Below are 23961 nucleotides of genomic sequence, written 5' to 3'. Positions count from 1 at the left end.
ATGCAACTGATTTCTGTGCATTGATTTTATATCCTGACACTTTACTGAATTCCTGTATAAGTTTTAGCAGTTTTGGAGTAGAGTCTTTTGGGTTTTCCACATATAGTATCATATCATCTGCGAAGAGTGATAATTTGACTTCTTCTTTGCCGATTTGGATGCCTTTAATTTCCTTTTGTTGTCTGATTGCTGAGGCTAGGACCTCTAGTACTATGTTGAATAGCAGTGGTGATAATGGACATCCCTGCCGTGTTCCTGACCTTAGCGGAAAAGCTTTCAGTTTTTCTCCATTGAGAATGATATTTGCTGTGGGTTTTTCATAGATGGCTTTGATGATATTGAGGTATGTGCCCTCTATCCTTACACTTTGAAGAGTTTTGATCAGGAAGGGATGCTGTACTTTGTCAAATGCTTTTTCAGCATCTATTGAGAGTATCATATGGTTCTTGTTCTTTCTTTTATTGATGTGTTGTATCACATTGACTGATTTGCGGATGTTGAACCAACCTTGCAGCCCTGGAATAAATCCCACTTGGTCATGGTGAATAATCCTTTAATGTACTGTTGAATCCTATTGGCTAGTATTTTGTTGAGTATTTTCGCATCTGTTTTCATCAAGGATATTGGTCTATAGCTCTCTTTTTTGATGGGATCTTTGTCTGGTTTTGGGATCAAGGTGATGCTGTCCTCATAAAATGAGTTTGGAAGTTTTCCTTCCATTGCTATTTTTGGAACAGTTTCAGGAGAATAGGAATTAGTTCTTCTTTAATTGTTTGGTAGAATTCCCCCGGGAAGCCGTCTGGCCCTGGGCTTTTGTTTGTTTGGAGATTTTTAATGACTGTTTCAATCTCCGTACTGGTTATAGGTCTGTTCAGGCTTTCTATTTCTTCCTGGTTCAGTTGTGGTAGTTTATATGTTTCTAGGAATGCATCTATTTCGTCCAGATTGTCAAATTTATTGGCGTAGAGTTGCTCATAGTATGTTCTTATAATAGTTTGTATTTCTTTGGTGTTAGTTGTGATCTCTCCTCTTTCATTCATGATTTTATTTATTTGGGTCCTTTCTCTTTTCTTTTTGATAAGTCTGGCCAGGGGTTTATCAATTTTATTAATTCTTTCAAAGAACCAGCTCCTAGTTTCGTTGATTTGTTCTATTGTTTTTTTGGTTTCTATTTCATTGATTTCTGCTCTGATCTTTATGATTTCTCTTCTCCTGCTGGGCTTAGGGTTTCTTTCTTATTCTTTCTCCAGCTCCTTTATGTGTAGGGTTAGGTTGTGTACCTGAGACCTTTCTTGTTTCTTGAGAAAGGCTTGTACCGCTATATATTTTCCTCTCAGGACTGCCTTTGTTGTGTCCCACAGATTTTGAACCGTTGTATTTTCATTATCATTTGTTTCCATGATTTTTTTCAATTCTTCTTTGATTTCCCAGTTGACCCATTCATTCTTTAGAAGGATGCTGTTTAGTCTCCATGTATTTGGGTTCTTTCCAAACTTCCTTTTGTGGTTGAGTTCTAGCTTTAGAGCATTGTGGTCTGAAAATATGCAGGGAATGATCCCAATCTTTTGATACCGGTTGAGTCCTGATTTAGGACCGAGGATGTGATCTATTCTGGAGAATGTTCCATGTGCACTAGAGAAGAATGTGTATTCTGTTGCTTTGGGATGAAATGTTCTGAATATATCTGTGATGTCCATCTGGTCCAGTGTGTCGTTTAAGGCCTTTATTTCCTTGTTGATCTTTTGCTTGGATGATCTGTCCATTTCAGTGAGGGAAGTGTTAAAGTCCCCTACTATTATTGTATTATTGTTGATGTGTTTCTTTGATTTTGTTATTAATTGGTTTATATAGTTGGCTGCTCCCTCGTTGGGGGCATAGATATTTAAAATTGTTAAATCTTCTTGTTGGACAGACCCTTTGAGTATGATATAGTGTCCTTCCTCATCTCTTATTATAGTCTTTGGCTTAAAATCTAATTGATCTGATATAAGGATTGCCACTCCTGCTTTCTTCTGATGTCCATTAGCATGTTAAATTCTTTTCCACCCCCTCACTTTAAATCTGGAGGTGTCTTCGGGCTTAAAATGAGTTTCTTGGAGGCAACATATAGATGGGTTTTGTTTTTTTATCCATTCTGATACCCTGTGTCTTTTGACAGGGGCATTTAGCCCATTAACATTCAGGGTAACTATAGAGAGATATGAATTTAGTGCCATTGTATTGCCTGTAAGGTGACTGTTACTGTATATGGTCTCTGTTCCTTTCTGATCTACCACTTGTAGGCTCTCTCTTTGCTTAGAGGACCCCTTTCAATATTTCCTGTAGAGCTGGTTTGGTGTTTGCAAATTCTTTCAGTTTTTGTTTGTCCTGGAAGCTTTTAATCTCTCCTTCTATTTTCAATGATAGCCTAGCTGGATATAGCATTCTTGGCTGCATGTTTTTCTCGTTTAGTGCTCTGAAAATATCATGCCAGCTCTTTCTGGCCTGCCAGGTCTCTGTGGATAAGTCAGCTGCCAATCTAATATTTTTACCATTGTATGTTACAGACTTCTTTTCCCGGGCTGCTTTCAGGATTTTCTCTTTGTCACTGAGACTTGTAAATTTTACTATTAGGTGACGGGGTGTGAGCCTATTCTTATTGATTTTGAGGGGCGTTCTCTGAACCTCCTGAATTTTGATGCTCGTTCCCTTTGCCATTTTGGGGAAATTCTCCCCAATAATTCTCTCCAGTATACCTTCTGCTCCCCTCTCTCTTTCTTCTTCTTCTGGAATCCCAATTATTCTAATGTTGTTTCGTCTTATGGTGTCACTTATCTCTCGAATTCTCCTCTCGTGGTCCAGTAGCTTTTGTCCCTCTTTTGCTCAGCTTCTTTATTCTCTATCATTTGGTCTTCTATATCACTAATTCTTTCTTCTGCCTCATTTATCCTAGCAGTGAGAGCCTCCATTTTTTATTGCACCTCATTAATAGCTTTTTTTATTTCAACTTGGTTAGATTTTAGTTCTTTTATTTCTCCAGAAAGGGCTTTTATATCTCTCGAGAGGGTTTCTCTAATATCTTCCATGCCTTTTTCGAGCCCAGCTAGAACCTTGAAAATTGTCATTCTGAACTCTAGATCTGACATATTACCAATGTCTGTATTGATTAGGTCCCTAGCCTTCGGTACTGCCTCTTGTTCTTTTTTTTGTGTTGAATTTTTCCGTCTTGTCATTTTGTCCAGATAAGAGTATATGAAGGAGCAAGTAAAATACTAAAAGGGTGGCAACAACCCCAGGAAAATATGCTTTAACCAAATTAGAAGAGATCCCAAATCGTGAGGGGGGAGAAAGGGGATAAAAAGAGGTTCAAAAAGGAAGAAAGAAAAAAGAAAAAAAAAAGAAAAGAAAAGAATTTAAAAAAGAAAAAATATATATATTAGATAAACTAGTTAAAAAACATTAAAAAAGAAAAAGGTAAAAGTTAAAAAAAATTTAACCAGAAGGCGAGAAAAAAAACAAAAAATGAAAAAGAAAAAAATTAAATTAACTGCAAGACTAAAAAAAAAAAATCACAGGGAAAAAGCCATGAGTTCCGTGCTTTGCTTTCTCCTCCTCTGGAATTCTGCTGCTCTCCTTGGTATTGAAACCGCACTCCTTGGTAGGTGAAGTTGGTCTCGGCTGGATTTCTTGTTGATCTTCTGGGGGAGGGGCCTGTTGTAGTGATTCTCAAGTGTCTTTGCCCCAGGCGGAATTGCACCGCCCTTATCAGGGGCCGGGGTGAGTAATCCGCTTGGGTTTGCTTTCAGGAGCTTTTGTTCCCTGAGCGCTTTCCGTAGAGTTCCGGAGGACGGGAATACAAATGGCGCATAGTGTAACTAAGTGGTCTAGTTTCAGTCTTTTGCATGCAGCTGTCAAGTATTCCCAATACCATTTGTTGAAGAGACTTTTTCCCATTGCATATTTTTGCCACCTGTGTCAAAGATTAATTGTCCATATAATCATGGGTTTAGGTCTAGGCTTTTTATTCTGTTCTGTTTTCTATGTATCTCTTTTTGAGCTAGTACCTTACTGTTTTGATTATGTCAGCTTTGTAGTATCTCAAAATTGAGAATTGTGACACTTCCAGCTTTGTTTTTCTTTTTCAAGACTGCTTTGGCTCTTCAGGATCTTTTGTGGTTCCATACAAATTTAAGGTTGTTTATTCTAGTTCTGTGAAAAATGCTGTTGGTATTTTGATAGAGATTGCATTCTATCTATAGATTGCTTTGGGTAGTATGGACATTTTAACAATATTTATTCTTTCAATCCATGAGCATGGAATATCTTTCCATTTATGTCATCTTCAGTTTCATCAGTGTTCTATAGTTTTCCGAGTACAAGTGTTTCACCTCCTCAGTTAAGTTTATTCCTAGGTATTTTTTTGATGCAATGTAAATGAGATTGTTTTCTTGATTTCTCTTTCTGCTGCTTCATTATTAGTATATAAGAGGCAACAGATTTCTATACATTGATTTTATATCCTGTGACCTGAACTTACTGACTTCATTCATCAGCGTTAGCAATTTTTTGGTGAAGCCCTTTGGGTTTTCTATATATAGTATCATTTCATCTGAAAATAGTGAGTTTTACTTCTTCCTTACCATTTGGATGCCTTTGATTCCTGTTTCTTGTCTAACTGCTGTGCCTAGGACTTCAGTACTATGTTTAATAAAAGTGGTAGGAGTGAACATCTTTGTCTTGTTCCGGACCTTAAGGGGAAAAGTTCTCAGTTTTCCACCATTGAATAAAATGTTAGTTGTGGGTTTTTCCAAGATGGCCTTTATTATGTTGAGGTATGTTCCCTCTAAATCTATTTTGTTGAGAGTTTTTATCATGAATGGATGTTGTACTTTGTCAAATGCTTTTTCTGTGTCTTTTGAAACAATCATATGTTCTTTATATTTTTCTTTATTGATGTGGTATATCGCATTGATTGATTTGCAAATATTGAACCACCCAAGCAACCTGGGAATAAATCCTTCTTGATCATTGTGAATGATTCCCTTAAATGTATTGTTGGGTTCAGTTTGCTAATATTTTGTTGATGATATTTGCATCTATGCTCATCAGAGATATTTACCTATAGTTCTTTTTTATAGTGTCTTTATCTGGGTTTGATATCGGGGTGATGCTGGCCTCATAGAATGAACTTGGTAGTTTTCCTTCCTCTTCTATTTTTTGGAGTAGTTTGACCTCTTCTTTTAATGTTTGGTAGAATTCACCTGTGAATCCATCTGCTTCTGGACTCTTGTTGGTTGGGAGGTTTTTTTATTATGGATTCAATCTCCTTGCTGGTATTAATCAATTCAAATTTCATCTTTCTTCCTGATTCAGTTTTAGGAGGTTATATGTTTTTAGGGGTTTATCCATTTTGTTCTAGGTTGTCCAATATGTTGGCATATAGTTTTTATAATCCTTTGTATATCTGTGGTATTGGTTATTATTTCTTGGCTTTCATTTCTGATTTTGCTTGAGCATGCTCTCTCTCTTTGTGATAAGTATGGCTAAAGGTTTATCAATTTTGTTGATCTTTGCAAATAACCAGCTCCTGGTGTCATTGATCTATTTTTTTAAATTTCTATTTCATTTATTTCTACTCTAATATTTTTTTTTATTTTTTTAAATCATATTTAAATTCAATTAGTTAATATTTGGTATATCATTGGTTTCAGCGGTAGAGTTCAGTTATTCATCTGTTGCATGTAACACCCAGTGCTCATTTTATCACATGCCTCCCTAATGTCTATTACCCAGTTGCCCCATTCCCCTGCTCACCTTCCCTCCAGTAGCCCTCAGTGTTTCCTATAGTTAAGAGACATAAGACACCATAAGAATATGGTGTCTCCTTCTCTGATCTCAACTTACTTTATTTTTCCCTCCTTTCCCTTATGATCCTATTGTTTCTTTTTTCAAAATATTTCTTTCTTTCTTTCTTTTTTTCTTTCTTTCTTATCAGAGAGAGAGAAAAAAAAACACATGTAGGGGGAGCTTCAGAAGCAGAGGGAGAAGCAGGCTCCCCACTAAGCAAGGAGCCCAATGCGGGACTCAATCCCAGGATCCTGGGACCATGACCTGAGCCAAAGGCAATCATTTAACCAGCTGAGCCACCCAGGCATCTCTATCCTGTTTTGTTTCTTAATATCCACATATGAGTGAAATCATATAATAATTGTCTTTCTCTGATTGACTCATTTCACTTAATGTAATATCCTCTAGTTCAATCCATGTTATTGCAAATGGTAGGGTTTCATTTTTTTGATGGATGAGTAATATTCCAGTGTGAGTGTGTGTGTGTGTACACATATATCTTCTTTATCCATTCATCTGACAATGGACATCTTAGCTCTTTCCATAGTTTGGCCATTGTGGACATTGCTGCTATGAACATTGGGGGCAGGTGCCTCTTCACATCCCTATGTTTGTATCTTTTGGGTAAATACCTAGTAGTGCAAATGTTGGGTCATAAGGTAGCTCTACTTTCAACTTTTTGAGGAACCTCCATACTGTTTTCCAGAGTGGCTATACTTGCTTGCATTCTCACCAGCAGTGTAGGAGGGTGCCCCTTTCTCCACATCCTTGCCAACATCTGTTGTTTCCTGACTTGTTAATTTAAGCCATTCTGACTGGTGTGACATGGTATCTCATTGTGGTTTTGATTTGTATTTCCCTGTTGCCAAGTGATGTGGAGCATTTTTTTCATGTGTCTGTTGGCCATTTGTATGTCTTCTTTGGAGACATGTCTGTTCATATCTTCTGCCAATTTCGTGACTGGATTGTTTGTTTTTTGGGTGTTTAGTTTGATAAGTTCTTTGTAGATTTTTGGATATGGGCCCTTTATCTGATGAGACATTTGCAAATATCTTCCCTATTCTGTAGGGAGTCTTTCGATTTTATCAATGGTCCCCTTTGCCGTGCAAAAGCTTTTTATCTTGATGAAATCACAATAGTTCATTTTTGCCTTTGTTTCCCTTGCCTTTGGAGATATATCTAGAAAGAAATTGCTGCAGCCTAGGTTGAAGAGGTTGCTGCTTGTGTTCTCCTTTAGGATTTTGATGGATTTCTGCTCACATTTGGTTCTTTCATCCAGTTTGAGATTATTTTTGTGTACGGTGTAAGCAAATGGTCCAGTTTCATTCTTTTTTTTTTTATTAACATATATTGTATTATTTGCTTCAGGGGTACAGGTCTGTGAATCATCAGTCTTACATAATTCACAGCACTCACCATAGTACATACCCCCCACAATGTCCATCACCCAGGCATCCTTTCCCTCCCTCCACCCTCCAGCAGTCCTCAGTTTGTTTCCTGAGATTAAGAGTCTCTTATGGTTTGTACCCCTCCCTGGTCCCATCTTGTTTCATTTTTCCCTCCCTTCCCCCCACAAGCCCCCACCCTGCCTCTCAAATTCCTCATAGCAGAGAGATAATATGATAATTGTCTTTCTCTGATTGACTTATTTCTCTTAGCATAATACCCTCTAGTTCCATCCACGTCATTGCAAGTGGCAAGATTTTGGTTTTTTGATGGCCGCATAGTATTCCATTGCATATATATGTATATATCACATCTTATTTATCCATTCTTCTGTTGATGGACATCTAGGTTCTTTACACAAGCAGCTCAGTTGGGAAAGTGTTAGACTGAAGATCTAACGGTCCCTGGTTCAATCCTGGGTTTTGGCAGTCGTTTTAGATGCCACCATCAGTGGCATCCCCTCTCACTAGATGGCACCAGTCTAATTACAATAGTTTCATTCTTCATTTTCCTGGATATGTGGCTGTCCAATTTTCCCAGCACCATTTGTTAAAGAGGCTGTCTTTTTTCCATTGCATATTCTTTCCTGCTTTGTCAAAGATTAGTTGACCATAGAGTTGAGGGTCCATTTCTGAGTTTTCTTTTCTGTTCCATTGATCTGTGTGTCTGTTTTTTTTGTGCCAATACCATACTGTCTTGAGGATTACACCTTTGCAATAGAGCTTGAAGTCCAGAATTGTGATGTCACCAGCTTTGGTTTTCTTTTTCAACATTCCTCTGGCTAGATCACTGGTCTTTTCTGGTTCCTTACGAATTTTAGGATTATTTGTTCCACCTCTGTGAAAAATGTCGATGATATTCTGATAGGGATTGCACTGAATGTATAGATTGCTCTGGGTAGCATAGACATTTTAACAATATTTGTTCTTCAAATCCATAAGCATGAAATGTTTCTTTGTATCTTCCTCAATTTCTTTCATATGCATTCTATAGTTTTCAGAGTATAGGCCCTTTACCTCTTTGGTTAGGTTTATTCATAGGTATTTTGTGATTTTTGGTGAATTTGTAAATGGAATCGATTCCTTAATTTCTCTTTCTTTTCTCATTGTTAGCATGTAGAAATGCAACTGATTTCTGTGCATTGATTTTATACCCTGCCAATGAATTCCTATATGAGTTCTAGCAGTTTTGGGGTGGAGCCTTTTGGGTTTTCCACAGAGTGTCATGTCATCTCCAAAGAGTCAGAGGTAAGAATTTGACTACTTCTTTGCTGATTGGGATGCCTTTTATTTCTTTTTGTTTTCTGATTGCTGAGACAAATACTTCCAGTACTATGTTGAACAACAGTGGTGAGGTGGACAGCCCGGTCATGTTCCTAAATTCATATCTTTCAATAATTACTCTGAATGTAAATGGATTAAATGGGCCAATCAAAAGACATAGAGTATCAGATTGGATGATAAAACAACACCTACCAATATGTGCCTATAAAAGACTCATTTTAGACCCCAAAACACCTCCAGACTGGAAGGGGTTTAAAACCATTTATAATGCTAATGGACATCAAAAGAAAGCTGGGGAAGCAATCCTTATATCACACAAATTAGATTAAGCCAAAGACTGTAATAAAAGATGAAGAGGAACAGTATATCATAATTAAAGGGGCTATCCAACAAGAAGATCTAACAACTGTAAATATTTATGCCTAATTAATAAATAATTGGGCATAATATAATAAATATTTATAATATTAATATATTATAATTTTATTATAATTTTGCTGTTATAATTAATATTAATATAATTAATAAAAATTAATAAGAAATTTAAAGAAACACCTTGTTAATAATACAATAATACTAGGGGACTTTAACACCCCCCTCACTGAAATGGACAGATCATCTAAGCAGAAGATCAAACAAGGAAACTAGGGCTTTAAATGACACACTGGACCAGATGGACTTCACAGGTATATTCAGAGCATTTCATCCTAAAGCAACAGATGCACATTCATCTCAAGTGCACATGGAACATTCTCCAGAATAGATCACATCCTGGGTCACAAATCAGGTCTCAACCGATATCTAATTTTTTTATTTCCTTCTTTCTACTGGTTTTGAGCTTTCTTTGTTCTTTTTCTAGCTCCTTAGGTGTAAAGTTAGATTATTTATTTAAGATTTTTCTTACTTCTTGAGGTAGGCATGTATTGCTATAACCTTCCCTCTTTAAAATAGTTTTTGCTGCATCCCAAAGATTTTGGACCATTGTGTTTTCATTTTCATTTGTTTCCATGTATTTTTTTTATATCTTCTTAGAGTACTTGGTTGACCCATTCATGTTTAACAGCATGTTATTTAAATTCTATGTATTTGTGTTACTTTCAGATTTTTTCTTGTGGTTGATTTCTAGTTTCATAGCATTGTGGTCAGAGAAAATATATGGTGTGACTTCAATCTTTTTTAATTTGTTGAGACTTATTTTGTAGCCTAATATATGATCTAGTTTCGGAGAACGTTTCAAATGCACTTGAAAGAATGTGTATTCTGCTGTTTGGGGATGGAATGTTCTGAATATATCTGTGATGTCCCTTTGGTCCAGCATGTCATTCAATGCCATTGTTTCCTTGTTGATTTTCTGTTTAGATGATCTGTCCATTGATATAAGGGAGTGTTAAAGTCCACTACTATTATCATATTATCATGGATTACTTCCTTTGTGTTTGTTATTAACTGCTTTGTTTTTGGGTGCTCCCATGTTGTGTGCATAAATATTTACAGTTGTCATATTTTCTTGTTGGATTGTTTCCTTTATGATAATATCCTTCTTTGTTTCTTGTTAGTCTTTGTTTGGCAGTCTATTCTGTTCAATATAAGTATTGATACCCTGGCTTTCTTTTCACATCCGTTTGCAAGATAAATGCCTATCCACCCCCTCACTTTCAATCTGCAGGTGTCTTTTTAGGTCTGAAATGGGTCTCTTGCAGGCAACATACAGAGGAGTCTTGTTTTGTTTTGTTTTTAATCCATTCTGTCACCCTGTGTCTTTTGATTAGCATGTTTAGTCCATTTACATTCAAAGTAATTACTGATAGCTTTGTATTTATTACCATTTTGTTACTTGCTTTATGATTGATTTTGTAGTTCTTTGTTCCTTTCTTACCTTTCTCTCCTCTCTCATGATTAGTTGGCTTTTTATTGACATATTTGGATTACTTTCTCTTTATTTTTTGCATAGCTATTACTGGTTTTTGATTTGTGGTTACCATTATGTTTGTATATAACATCATCTGCATATAGCAGAAGTTGATGGTGGTTTAAATTTCAACCCATTCTTTACCTCTCTCCCCCACCCCACTCCCTTTTAGGTATATGGTATCATACTTTACATCTTTTTATTTTGTGAGTCCCTTGACTCACTTTTTACGATTTACTTATTTTTACTGATTGTGTTCTTCCTGCTTTTCTTACTCTTATTTACGGTCTTTGCTTTCACTCAAAAAGTTCCCTTTAACATTTTTTTTTCCCTTTAACATTTTTTGTAGGACTGATTTAGTGGTCATGAATTCCTTCAACTTTTTTTTTCTGTCATCTGCTCAGCTTGGTGACTTTCAGATACTCTGTCCTCTGGTTCACTGATTCATTCTCCTACTTGCTTTAGTCTATTTATCCCATCTAATGTGTTTTTTTATGTCTTTGTTAAGGGTCTCACTGATGTCCTCCACTTTTCTCAAGTCCAGTGAGTATCTTTATGATCATTACCTTAAATTCTCTGTCAGGCATATTACTTAGCTTCATTTTATTTAGGTCTCTTGCTATGATTTTGTTTTCTTTCATTTGGGACATATTTCTGTGTCTCCTCATTTTGTCTGACTCTGTGTCTGTTTCTGTGTGTTAGTAAAGTGAGCTACAACTCCCACTCCTGAAAGTAGTGGCCTGCGATGGTCCTCTGTTGCCCTGCGGTGCAATGTCCTTTGTTCCCTAGAACCTGGTGCTTCAGTGCTCTCCCCTCTGTGTGTTGCCTGTGCCCTCCTCTTGTGGCTGAGGCATTTTAATCTTCAGTCATCTGTAATGGCTCTCTTTGCCTGTTGGGGGCAGGGGTTGGTTCCTGTGTTAGTGGGCCAGCTTGGGGCCACCTTTGACAAGTCAGAACAGGCATTTGCCAGAAATGAAGCAGCACCAAACTGCAGGGTACTTTCCTTGTGTTGTCCCTTGAGAAGCTTTTGTTGGTGAGTGGGGCCTATAGTCAGACCAGCTATCTGCCCTTCCACCCACTGCTGGAGCCACAGTCTGGCTGATGTGTGTGATAATCTTTCCCTCTCCTTGGGGTAGGAGTCACTTGGGATTGGTGCTAGCCTCTATCAGGACGGCTTTCAGGCTTGCTAAGTAGATAAGCCTGGAGCACTGCTGTGGATAGACTGCAACTAGGAGTCTATGGAAGAGGACGAATCTTCAGCATGTGCGATGGCAGGATACACAGTGTTAGGAAGGTTTGCACTGGTCTCCAGGAGAGAAACCTACAGCACTGGGACTGAAGCAGGGCTGTCTAGGGCGGGCAGATCCATTGAAGTATAGGGAGTAAAGAAGAAAGTGTGGTGTTAGCAAGTTAGGTGGCAAGTGTTAGTGCCACACTGGTTCCTGAGGTAGCCATTTGTTTATGTTGGGGGGGTGGGCAGAGGAGGAAAAGGGTACCTTCCAGCTCCATTGTTCTGGAAGAATCTCCCAGTGATCTCTGACCCTCTAGGACAGGCTCTGAAATTAGTAAATGACCCTCACTCTTGTATACCCCAGGTGTTTTTCAAACTGCTGCTTCTATGCTGTATCTCCACAGGGTGTTTTTTGTGCTATTTCCTCTTGCCCTACCAGCTCTCCCATAGCTGAGCCTGCTGATTTTTAAAATTCCAGTTTTTAAGTCTTGCTGATTGTAAGAACTCATGAAATTCAGCCCTTCTTGTTTTTAAAGCCAAATGTTACGGATCTTCATCCTCCCGGCACAGGCTCACTGGTGTGATAAGCAGTTTCTCCAGTTTGAGTCCATGGGTCTCTCCCTCTCATAGACCATATAGTTCAGTTAGCTCCCCAGTGTGTCTCCTACCCTTCCTACCCTCCTCAGTGTGGCCTCTTCTTTACATTTATTTGTGGGGTTCCTTCTGCCAGTCTTCAGGTCATTTTCTAAGTTACTTACATTGATGTGAGTGTTATCTAATTGTGAACGTGGACAAGGTGAGCTTAGGGTCCTCCTACTCTATCAACTGTTCAGCAAAAGAAAAGGGTTTTTAAAATTTTTTTTATTATGTTCAGTTAGCCACTGTATAGTACATCATTAGTTTTTGATGTAGTATTCAAAGATTCTTTAGTTATATATAACACACAGTGCTCATCATAACAGGTGCCCTCCAGGATACCCATCACCCTGTTACCCCTCCCCACTCCTCCTCTCTGAAACACTGAGAAACAGCGTCCATAGTGCCCCGTGGCTCATCTCCCTCTCTGATTTCTCCCCATTCAGATTTCCCTGCCTTCCCTTATGGTCCTCCATACTATTGCTTACGTTTCTCATATGAGTGAATCCATACAATAATTGTCTTTCTCTGTTTGACTTACTTTACTTAGCATAATCTTCTCCAGTTCATTCCATGTTGATGCAAATGGTGGGTATTTATCCTTTCTGATGGCTGAGTAATAGTCCATTGTATATATGTTCCACATCTTCCGTATCCATTCATCTGCTGAAGGGCATCTTGGCTCCTTCCACAGTTTGGCTATTATGGACATTGCTGCTATGAACTTTGAGGGGCTTGTGCCCCTTCTTTTCACTACATCTGTATCTTTGGGGTAAACACGTAGTAGAGCAATTGCTGGGTTGTAGGGAAGCCCTATTTTTAACATCTTGAACCTTCATACTGTTTTCCAGAGTGGCTGTACCAGTCTGCATTCCCACCAAGAGTGTGAGAGAGTTTCCCTTTCTCTGCATCCTTGCCAACTTTAATTATTTCCTGTTTTTTTTAATTATTTCCTGTGTAACGTGGTATCTCAGTGTGGTTTTGATTTTGCCAAGTGATGTGGAGCATTTTTCATGTGTCTGCTAGTCATTTGTATGTCTCCTTTAGAGAAATATCCACTCATGTCTTCTGCCCATTTTTTGACTGGGTTGTTTGTTTTTTGAGTGTTGAGTTTAAGAAGTTCTTTATAGATCCTGGATATCAGCCCTTTGTCTGTAGTGTTATTTGCAAATATCTTCTCCCATTCATTGGGTTGTCTCTTAGTTTTGTTGACTATTTCCTTTGTCGTGTAGAAGCTTTTTATCTTGATGAAATCCCAGAAGTTCATTTTTGCTTTTGTTTCCCTTGCCTTTGGAGAAGTGTTTTGAGAGAAGTTTCTGTGCCCAGTGTCAAAGAGGTTACTTCCTATGTTCTCCTCTAGGAATTTGATGGATCCCTGTCTCACATTGAGATCTTTCATTCATTTTGAGTTTATCTTTGTGTGTGGTGAAAGGGAATGGTCCAGTTTCATTCTTCTATATGTAGCTGTTCATTTTTCCCAGCACCATTTATGGAAGAGACAGTTTTTTTCCATTGGATATTTTTTCCTGATTTGTCAAAGATTAGTTGACCATAGAATTGAGGGTCCATTTCTGGAGTCTTTCTTCTGTTCCATTAGTCTGTGTGTCTGTTTTTGTGCTGATACCATGCTGTCTTGGTGATCACAGCTTTGTAGTATAGTTTGAAGTCAGGCAACATGATGTCCCCAGCTTTGATTTTCTTTTTCAACCTTCCCTTGGTGATTCAGGGCCTTTATGGTTCCATAAAAATTTTAGGGTTGTTTGATCTAGCTCCTTGAAGAATGCCAATAGTATTTTAATAGGGGTGGCATTGAAAGTGTAAATTTCCCTGAGCAGGATAGACATTTTAACAATGTTTTTCTTCCAATCTATGATCATGGACTGTTTTTCCATCTTTTTGTGCCTTCCTCAATTTCTTTCATAAGTGTTCTATAGTTTCTAGAGAATGGATCCTTTACCTCTTTGGTTAGGTTTATTCCTAGGTATTTTATGGTTTTTGTTGCGATTGCAAATGGAATTGATCCCTTAATTTCTCTTTCTACAGTTACATTGTTAGTGTATAGAAAAGCACAGAATCCTGAAAATACATACTTTCGGCAGCCATAAAATTAAGTATGAGTCCCAGGCATAGGAAACATAAAGCTAGGCATAAGAGTAGATCAGGAAATTGGCCTAAAACAGTAGGCCCTCATCTGGGTTCATAATAAAATCAACTTGGAAGTTTTTCAACTGATTCCCACACCAGAGATTGTTTCAGTTGCTCTAGAGTGGGATATTTTTTTAAAGCTTCCCAAGTAATTCTTATGAGCTGCAAGGTTATAAACTGACCTATTGTATTATACAATAAATTCTGCTTTCATTTTTGTTGCTTTCAGCATGATTTTAAGACAGCCTGGGTTTTGAGGACTATTCTGTCAAATAAGTGTATTTTTTTTTTTAATCTGTACTGGAAAACACATGTATTCAGTGATCCTGATGGTGGTGGTTGGAGGGGGGGTGTGGCAGTTGCAAAGTTGAGAATGGCCAGGAAAGAACCAACATGACCAGCAGTAGTCTGGCAATAATATATATTGCCAAGTCCACTGGGAGGTTTTGAAGATGGTTTGTAGACATGACTCCGTGTTGCCTTATTTTAGGTGTAGTTCCTTGTCAGATATGGGCAACTAAGTCAGACTTGAAATACCACTGCCTTTCACTTTTGATCATTCCTTCTTACTGATTTATGTTAGAAAGTGGTGAGGAGCACAGAGTCATCCATGAATAACACATAATAATATCTATGAATAACACAGAATTATCCCTGAATTGTTGATTAGAGTCCAGGCCAAATACAAAGAAGAAAAACAAAGAGAAACAAAGAAGTACCCCACACTTTAAGTTCAGAGAAACTCCAACTGTGAGACCAGCCATTTCCCTCTTCAAGGGATCCTGGGTGCCCCAGTTCAGCAGGACTGGAATTCCTTCCACTGCCATCTCCATAGAGGAGCACTGGGGCCATGTCAGGTCAATAGGGGACAACACAGCCCCTCTGTTCCCTACAAGATCAAGGGTCCACTAACTGTACTCCCTACCTGCCTAAATAGTCTCCTGTTTTTATCATTCTGAGCCACTGAATGGCCAAGACTTGATGTTTCAGACCCAGTCTTGCCTTGAGGAAGGAGGCAGGAGGAAGATGACCAAGGGAGATGAACCAGAGTGCATGCAGTATTTCTGGCTTTGGTGAGGGGCTGGTAAAATTGGATAATTGGCTTAAAAGTCTGTATGAAATGCTTTTTTGACAGGATTCAGCAAAGCAGAACCATAGGCCAAATTTGGCCTGCTACCTATTTTTGTAAATAAACTTTTATTCTAACATATACATACAGCCTTTGAACCCCAAATCAGCCATCTCTTCCTCTTTGATCGTGGTTTATGACTCTTTCAAGTATTGTTGAAATCAGTTTTGAGGAATATTTTATCCATGTTCATTAGGGATACTGGTCTATGATTTTCTTTTCTTCTAGTGCCCTTATCTGATTTAGTATCAGGGTAATACTGGCCTCATAAAATGAGTTTGGAAGTGTTCCCTCCTCTCCTCTTTTCTGAAAGAGTTTAAGTCTTCCTCAGATGTTCTGTAGAATTTACTAGTGAAGCCATCTGGTTCCAGACTTTTTTATTTGAATCACTAATCAAAAATCTCCAGTCTCTTTGCCAGTAATTTCTTCATGATTCAATCATGGTAGATTGGATATTTCTAGTAATATATCAATTTTAACACCTCTTCTTTCACTTGTTTTGAGTTCTTTCTGTGGTGAGTCTAGCCAAAGGTTTGTCAATTTTATTTATCTTACAAAAACTACTCTTGGTTTCATTGATTTTTTCCTATTAACTTTTCAGTCACTGTTTCATTTATTTCTGCCCTGATCTTTCTTTCCTTCTGCTTTTGGTGTTAGCTTGTTGTTTTTCCAGTTCTTGAGGTTAGAGGGAGATTGGTTGAGATCTTTTTCATTTCTTGATGTGGGCATTTATTGCTCTGAACTTTTAGTACAGCTCTTGCTGCATCCGAGAAGTTTTGCTATGTTGTATTTCCATTTTCAGTTGTGTGTATATATATATATATATATATATATATATTTTTTTTTTTTTTTACTTCCTTTTTGGTTTCTTTTTTGACCAATTGGTTTTTCATGCATATGTTAATCTCCACAATTGTGAATTTTCCATCTTCCCTCCTACTACTGTTTTCTAGTTTTATACCATTATGGTCAGAAAAGATAGTTGGTATCATTTACTCTTAAGTTTGGTAAGTAATTTTTTGTGACCTATCATGTGATCTATCCTAAAAAATGTTTTGTGTGCACTTGAGAAGAATATGTCTTCTGCTGCTGTTGGGTAGAATGTTCTCTATATGTCTACTATGTCTGGTCTAAGGGAAATGGATTTGATAACCAAACCAAATTTGATTTGGTTATCAAATCCATTTCCCTATTGATTTTTTGTCTGGTTTATCTATTGTTGAAGTAGCATAGTGAAGTCCTCCACTATTATTGCATTGCTGTTTATTTCTCCCTTCAGATCTGTTAACAATTAGTTTTTTTAGGTGCTCCCATATTGGGTGCATAGATAGAATTGTATATCTTCCTGATAATGACCTCTTTATCATTAGATAATTACATTCTTTGTCTCTTGTTATAATTTTTGACATAATGTTTATTTTGTCTCATTTAATTACCTCTGCTCTTTCGGTTTCCATTTGCTTGCAATGTCTTTTTCCATCCCTTTACGTTCAGCCTATGAGTGTCCTTACTGCTTAAGTGAATCCTATGTAGACAGCATACAGATGGATTTTTCCCCCCACTGTCCCTTAATTGGAGAATTTTGTCCTTTTAAAATAATTATTGATAAATAAGGATGTGCTATAGCCATTTTGTTCATTGCTTTCTGGTTGTTTTATAGTTCCTTTCTTGCTGTCATTTTTTGTAGTGCTTTGCTCTAGTTCTTTCTCCTTATCATTTGTGTATCTGAGGATTTTTTTTTTCTTTGAACACTTTGAATATATCACCCCACTCTCTCCTCACTTGTAAGGTTTCTGCCAAAAGCCTTGTGGGGATTTCTTTGTATGTAATGGTTCTTTTACCTCTTGCTGGTTTAAAGTTTCTTTGTTTTTGATTTTTCAGAGGTTGATTATGAGGTGTCTTGGTGAAAATTGATCTTTGAGCTTCCTGTGCTGGATGGCCATATGCCTCCCCAGTTTGGGGGAATTTCAGCCATTTAAGTTTCCTCTTCCTTTCTCCCTCTCTTATCCTTATTTTGGAAGTCCCAAAAAGATATTTTTTTTTTTATCTTGCTCCAAAGTGCAAGTAGGATTTTTTCACGCTTTTTCATTCTAATTTCAAAAATGGGATTTTTGCTTAAGTTGATACTTATTATTTCAGTCAGCTGCTTCTAAGATCTGTTCATTGAAGTATGATAAGGAATATTTCTCTTCCGAAATTCCTTACATCAGTGACACTTTATCAAATTGTAACAACCCTTTGTTAATGCAAAAATCAGTTTAGTCTACCCTTTTATTTTTTAGACAATGGTATAGTAATGCATAAGTCATACTGAAAAATAATCAGGGAAGAACATAGAACTTAGGGAAGAATTTAAATTGGGCATGATATGCTCCTTTCATGAATTTTTAGATTTATAGATTCTCTCATTAAAGTTATTTCTCGGATCTATGATCTTGTCTGTTGATCCTCAAATGGATAGCTTTTTGAATATACACCAGGTCAATCAGAACTAACAGTTCCAGGGGGTCATAGTCCCTTTCTATCTAGCATCTTCTGTGATACTTATCCCACTTTCCCAAGAGCTAGTACTGCTATTGAACAAGGTGGTCCCTAAGGCATTTCTTGACTTGAAAATTTTCTTTTTACCATAGATGTTGCTGCCACTTTCTCAAAATATCACGGTCCTTATGATTTTTCCCTATAAAAACCATTTGTGGTTTACAGATATTTGTACATACTTAATATTCCCTTGATAATAAGCACTTTTAGAAGAGATGTATTTTTACCTGACATGTATTTTTGTATTCCTTCATTTGGTAGGAATTTGTTGTGTGCTTATATGTGCCAATATGAACATTTGGGCGGGTATTAGAAGTCATTCAGCCGGGGTGCTAAAAGCCTTACACCAGCAAGTAAAGATTTTGCAGTTAACCCAGTTCCTCTAACTATTCAATGTACATTTCTGCAAAATTTCTATGTTTTGGTAATCTGTAAGGTCAGGTTCATGAAAGGACAAATAGTGGCTTTATTAGATACAAGCTTAGTTCTCTCTCTCATATATGGCAGCCCACAGTTCTCAGGGTTCCAAGTTTTTTTCTGTTTGGTCCCCCACCCTGTGATTCAGAATAGCTGCTAGATGGGTAGCAATAATTTCTTAAAATGCAGCACTGTAAGTACCAGCCTTAAAAGATGAATGTTGATATTTGTAATATGAATATATATATAAAGAATAGGCACTTCACTAAAGCGGATATCCAAGTGGCCATTAAAAATATAAGAAGGTACTCAATATAATCAGTCATCTGGGAAATGCCAGTTTCCCACCACCCATCATTACCTACCAGAATCGCAAAAATTTTAAAGAACAGTAAAACCAAATGTTAATGGGGATGTGAAGCAACTAAAACACAAATTCCTGGTAGAATTATACATTGATATAATCTTATAAAGCTTAAAAATAACTTGCCTTGTGCCCCAGCAATTCCACATAAATATACGCCCAAGAAAAGTAAGTGCACATTGTTCACAAAGGAGGGCAGGTGGCCAGATGAGGGTTCACAACATCGCCTTGAGTTTGGTCTCTGAAGATAGGCAGGTGTCCTCTAAGCAGATAAGCATTTAGAAGAACATGAAGTCATGGAGATAAAAGCCAACCTGATGTTTTGGGGGAAAATGTCAGTTCCAAACAGCTGAACCACATAGATTACAATTCCAGAAAGATACAAGGCTGAAGGAGTAGAGTATTGCAGAGCTTGCTAATGGGTCTGTTCTGCCGGGGGACATGGTCAGATTTGTACTTATCAAGATTGTTCAGATCAGTGCATTGGAGTGAAGTTAGTGAGGCTATGTAACAGGTAGCAGGAGGTTAGATGGATGTTTATCACTTTGCTGCCATTTTGCCAGTTCTGGAGAATAAGTACTTTTCTTATATTCTGCATTATCCTGGTGTGTCATTCTATAAGAAATGAACAGATGAGTGGTTAAGCAAGTCTTTGCTTAAACCATTCTGACAATTTTCAAGTGTCCTATCTAGAAATGTCACTGTTTTCACCAAATGTGCACAGGTTTTACCTTACTATGAAACTTGCATTTTTCCTCTAAATTGTCCTTATTTCTAAGGTCCATTAAAAAAAATGGACTTTCAGTTTGAGATGGTGACATAGGAGTATCCCAAATTCACCTCCTTCCATGGACACACTGAATCTACAGCTACATATGAAAAAAAAAAATTCTTCTGAAGGAAACCCCAAAACACCCACATCAAAGTGGGGTAGGGGGGTTGATCCATGATGGCAATGTAGGAAGACCCTGAAATCACCTTCCTCTATGGGCACACCAAATCTGCACTATTTATGAAGCAGTTCCTTCTGAACAACTGAAGACTGGATGAACAGCTTCTATATAACAAAAGACCAAGAACATCAAGAGAGATGGAGGTATGATGGGAACCCCACCCTTGATAATGTACTACCTCTCCCACTTGAGTTCACAAAGAGGCTATGAGCAGAGTCTTCTGTCCAAGGGCACAGGAAGAAAAAAGACTACAGATTAGCAGAGCAACTAGAATATAAAGGAACAAGCCCTAGACACCAGCCAGAATGTGAGGGAGCTGCTGAGACTCTCTGGGTCTAAGAAGTGGACAAGCACTATGGTTTAAATTCCCCACCCCCAAGCTTGACAGTATGGGTAGAAACAGGGTTCAGGTGCCCCAGACAGCCTGTCTACCTCAGTGACTTCCAGGCTCCTAACCCACACCCAGCTGTCCCACCAAGATGGCATCAGTACAGTGCTGCTTACACCAGGATACCCCTGCGCAGCACTTACTACATCTCCAGTCATTGCAGGAAGGTAGCACAAGCAACCTGGAATACTCCAGACTCATACCATTTCAGCTTCAGATGGCTTGCTAAGGTACCCCCAGCACAGAGTGCTCTGGAACGTGCTCATGCTTGCCTCAGTTCTAGCCACAGTGCCAGAGCACCCCAGGATCCCCCAGCCTGTACCATATCTCAGATTCAGAGCAGGGAACCTACCGGGCACCCTCCATGTGGAAAGCCTCAGGACATCTTGGTTTGCACCCACTTCACCACCACAGCACCACCACAGAGCACCCTGGGAACCCAGCCCACACAAGCCACAGCTCCAGCCAAAGTTACCAGGCCCACACAGTCTACATAGGGAATGACTATACACAAGACCATTCCTTTGAGTTTTGAAATAGCTGTCCTACCTAATTCATGGAAACAGATCCAGCAAGTCAAGCAATATGAGGAGACTAAAGAACAGGTTTCAAATTTAAAAAAAAAAAAAAAAAAAGAATCTCAGAAAATTAAATGGAGGTAAACAATATGCCTCATAAAGAGTTTAAAGTACCTACTTGTGATCTCTGTCTCTCAAATAAATAAAAATAAAATCTTTTAAAAAAAGAGTTTAAAGTAGGGATACATAAAGATGCTTGTAGGACTGGAGGGAGAAGGGGAAAAACTCAATGATAACTTCAACAAAGAGATAGAAACCAAGTTGAAGAATACAATAACTGAAAAAAAAATACAATAACTGAAAGAAAAATACACTGGAGGAAATCAATAGTAGATTAGCAGATGCAGAAGAGTGGGAATGGATTAGTGATCTGGAAGGGTAACAGAAAGCACCCAAGCTGAACACCAAAAAGAGAAGAGAATTTTTAAAAGTGTAGATAGATTAAGGGATTTCTTGGATGTCAAGCAAACTAACATTCAATTTATAGAGGGTCCCAGAAGATTAAGAGAGAAAGGTGTAGAAAACTTACCTGAAGAAATACTAGAGATGAACAAGATGAACGCAAAGTGTTCCACGCCATGACATATAATAATAAAAATGCCAAAAGTTGAAGAGTTGCAAGAAAGAAGCAAAAGGGAGACCCTATAAGGCCATTAGCTGACTCTTCAGCAGAAACTGAATGTATCATGTTATTCCCTTCTGGCTTGAAAAGTGCTAAAAGGATAAAAACGTACAACCAAAAATATTCTACCTGGCATAGTTATCATTCCGAATTGGAGAGAGCATGAGTTTCCCAGATTAACAAAAGTTAAAGGAGTTTATCACTACTAAACAAGACTTAAAATGTTAAAGGGATTTCTTTAAGTGGAAAAGGAAAGGCCATAATTAGAAGGAAAGTATAAAATATAACAACATATACATGAAAAAGGGTGGAGAGAGTAAAAAAATTCTTTTAGAATGTGCTCAAACTTAAGGGACCATCCAATTGATATAGACTAGTGTATACTTAGGATAATATATATGAAGCTCGCAGTAACCATAAATCAAAAACCTATAATACATACACACACACACAAGAGAAACCCAATCATAACACTGCAGGAAGTCACCAATCACAAGGAAAGAAACCAAGAGGAGAAAGGAACAGAGAAAGACAACAAAAACAACCAGAAGACAATGAAAACGGTAATAACATACATATCAGTAATTACTTTAAATGTAAATAGTCTAAATGCTCCAATCAAAAAACATAGGGTGAAAGAATAGATTAAAGCAAAAAAAGACCCATCTGTAGGCTACCTACAAGAGACTCATTTCAGATCTACAGCCACCTGAAGACTAAAAGGGAAAGGATGGAAAAAGATATTCCATTCAAATAGCAGCAAAGAAACCAGGGTAGCAATGCTTGTATCAGACATAATAGACATTAAAACAAGGCCAGTGGTGTGCCACGGCCCCGAGGAGCCATTGAGGCCTCAGGACTGAGGCCCGCTCTTGTGGGAGCCGACGCTGCTACTGTCCTCCCGCCCGCCCGTCCATTCTCCCTCCCGCCGGCCATCATGTTGGCACTCATCTCCCACCTGCTGGACTGGTTTTGCTCGCTCTTCTGGAAGGAGGAGATGGCACTGACGCTGGTGGGGCTGCAGTACTCGGGCAAGACCATCTTCATCCATGTCAGCACATCAGGTCAGTTCAGTGAGGATAGGATACCCACAGTGGGCTTTAACATGGGGAAAGTAACTAAAGGTAACATCACAAGAAAGATTTGGGACATAGGAGGACAACCCCAGTTCCGGAGCATGTGAGAACAGTACTGCAGGGGAGTCAATGCCATTGTTTACATGACAGATGCTGCTGATCGTGAAAAGATAGAAGACTCTCAAAATGAACTACATCATCTTCTAGATAAGCCACTGTTACAAGGAATTCTAGTGCTAGTACTTGGAAGCAAGAGAGAGCTTCCTAAGACCTTGGATGAGAAACAACAAACTGAAAAAAATGAACCTATCTGTTATTCAGGACAGAGGAATTTGCTGCTACTCAATTTCTTGCAAAGAAAAGGAAAACATAGATATCACACTTCAGTGGCTTATTCAACATTAAAATCTAGAAGAAGCTGAAGCATCTCCTGAAGTCTTCCAGTACTTCCTGGCTATAATCCTAGAATTACTGTCCATTCCCCTGAAGTACTTCCCAGAGTACAGTCCTCCCTAAACCCAAGAAATTGCCTTTCATAAACAAGAGAGTTTATTTCTCTTGTGTACTGCTGAAGATGTGTATCCCTAATCCTTCATAAAGAATCAGCTAGAGTTGTCATGATAAAGTCAGCACACACACAAAAGCTTCTTATACATACTTGTCTTAAACAGTGTATAGAGCCTTTTTTTAAAAAACAAAAAAACACTTGACCATCTTAAATCAAGAAAATTGCATATTTCTGTTCTGGTCTTTCTGGGCCAGATTTATATTGTTTTCAGTAAATGTCTATGATAATTCATTGTAGAATCCATCCACTTAATACTGATACTGACTTGATAACAACATGAAGTTTCTAGTGCCACACAGTATTTAGAAAACCTTTAGCTTGACTCGTGGGATATTAACATACTGTTTACAAAACTCACAAATGCATGTGAAATCTGTAATCACACCTTAGGAATTTTTAAAAAACTGGTCTGCAAAGCATGACCTGAGGCACCAGATCAGTGTTGTTCTTGTTTTTTACACTGGTGAGATCATATATGAATTCTTAAAACGTCTGCTTTCTGAGAATTCTTCATCACAGATAGCAGTTGGGGATATGAGAGGAACTAAGGCACGCTGTATCTGTCCAGATCCTTAGTTCTCTACTTTTTCTTCTTTTTCTTTTTCTCTTTTTTGGTTGGGGGTGGGGGGGATCAACATACTTTTTTAAAGGGTTGGGAATTGAAGATTTTCTTAAAGGCTTTCATGGATTTAGAGCATTCCAACCAATGTAATAAAATGGGTTAAGAATGTCAAAAAACAAACACTGTAACAAAAGATAAAGAAGGTCATTACATAATTATAAAGGGACCAATTTCAACAAGAGGATATAACAATTATAAATATCTATATAGCCAACACTGGAGCACCT

The 23961-nt window shown here is 37.9% G+C and overlaps 1 protein-coding gene and 1 pseudogene across 3 annotated transcripts in view; both read left to right on the top strand.

Moving 5' to 3' along the window:
• The window catches only part of FAM124A (family with sequence similarity 124 member A), a 112770-nt gene that overhangs the window by 71785 nt on the left and 17024 nt on the right, over positions 1 to 23961 (top strand). The gene's annotated exons all lie outside the window — the stretch shown is intronic.
• Positions 17056 to 23054, top strand: LOC106003977 (annotated as a pseudogene).

The sequence above is a fragment of the Mustela putorius genome, unplaced genomic scaffold (genome assembly GCF_011764305.1).
Source record: "Mustela putorius furo isolate JIRA1106 unplaced genomic scaffold, ASM1176430v1.1 tig00000461_pilon_pilon_pilon, whole genome shotgun sequence".
In the NCBI taxonomy this organism is placed as follows: Eukaryota; Metazoa; Chordata; class Mammalia; order Carnivora; family Mustelidae; genus Mustela; species Mustela putorius.
Note: the sequence above shows the minus strand (reverse complement) of the source record. Positions and strands in the feature narration are given on the sequence as shown.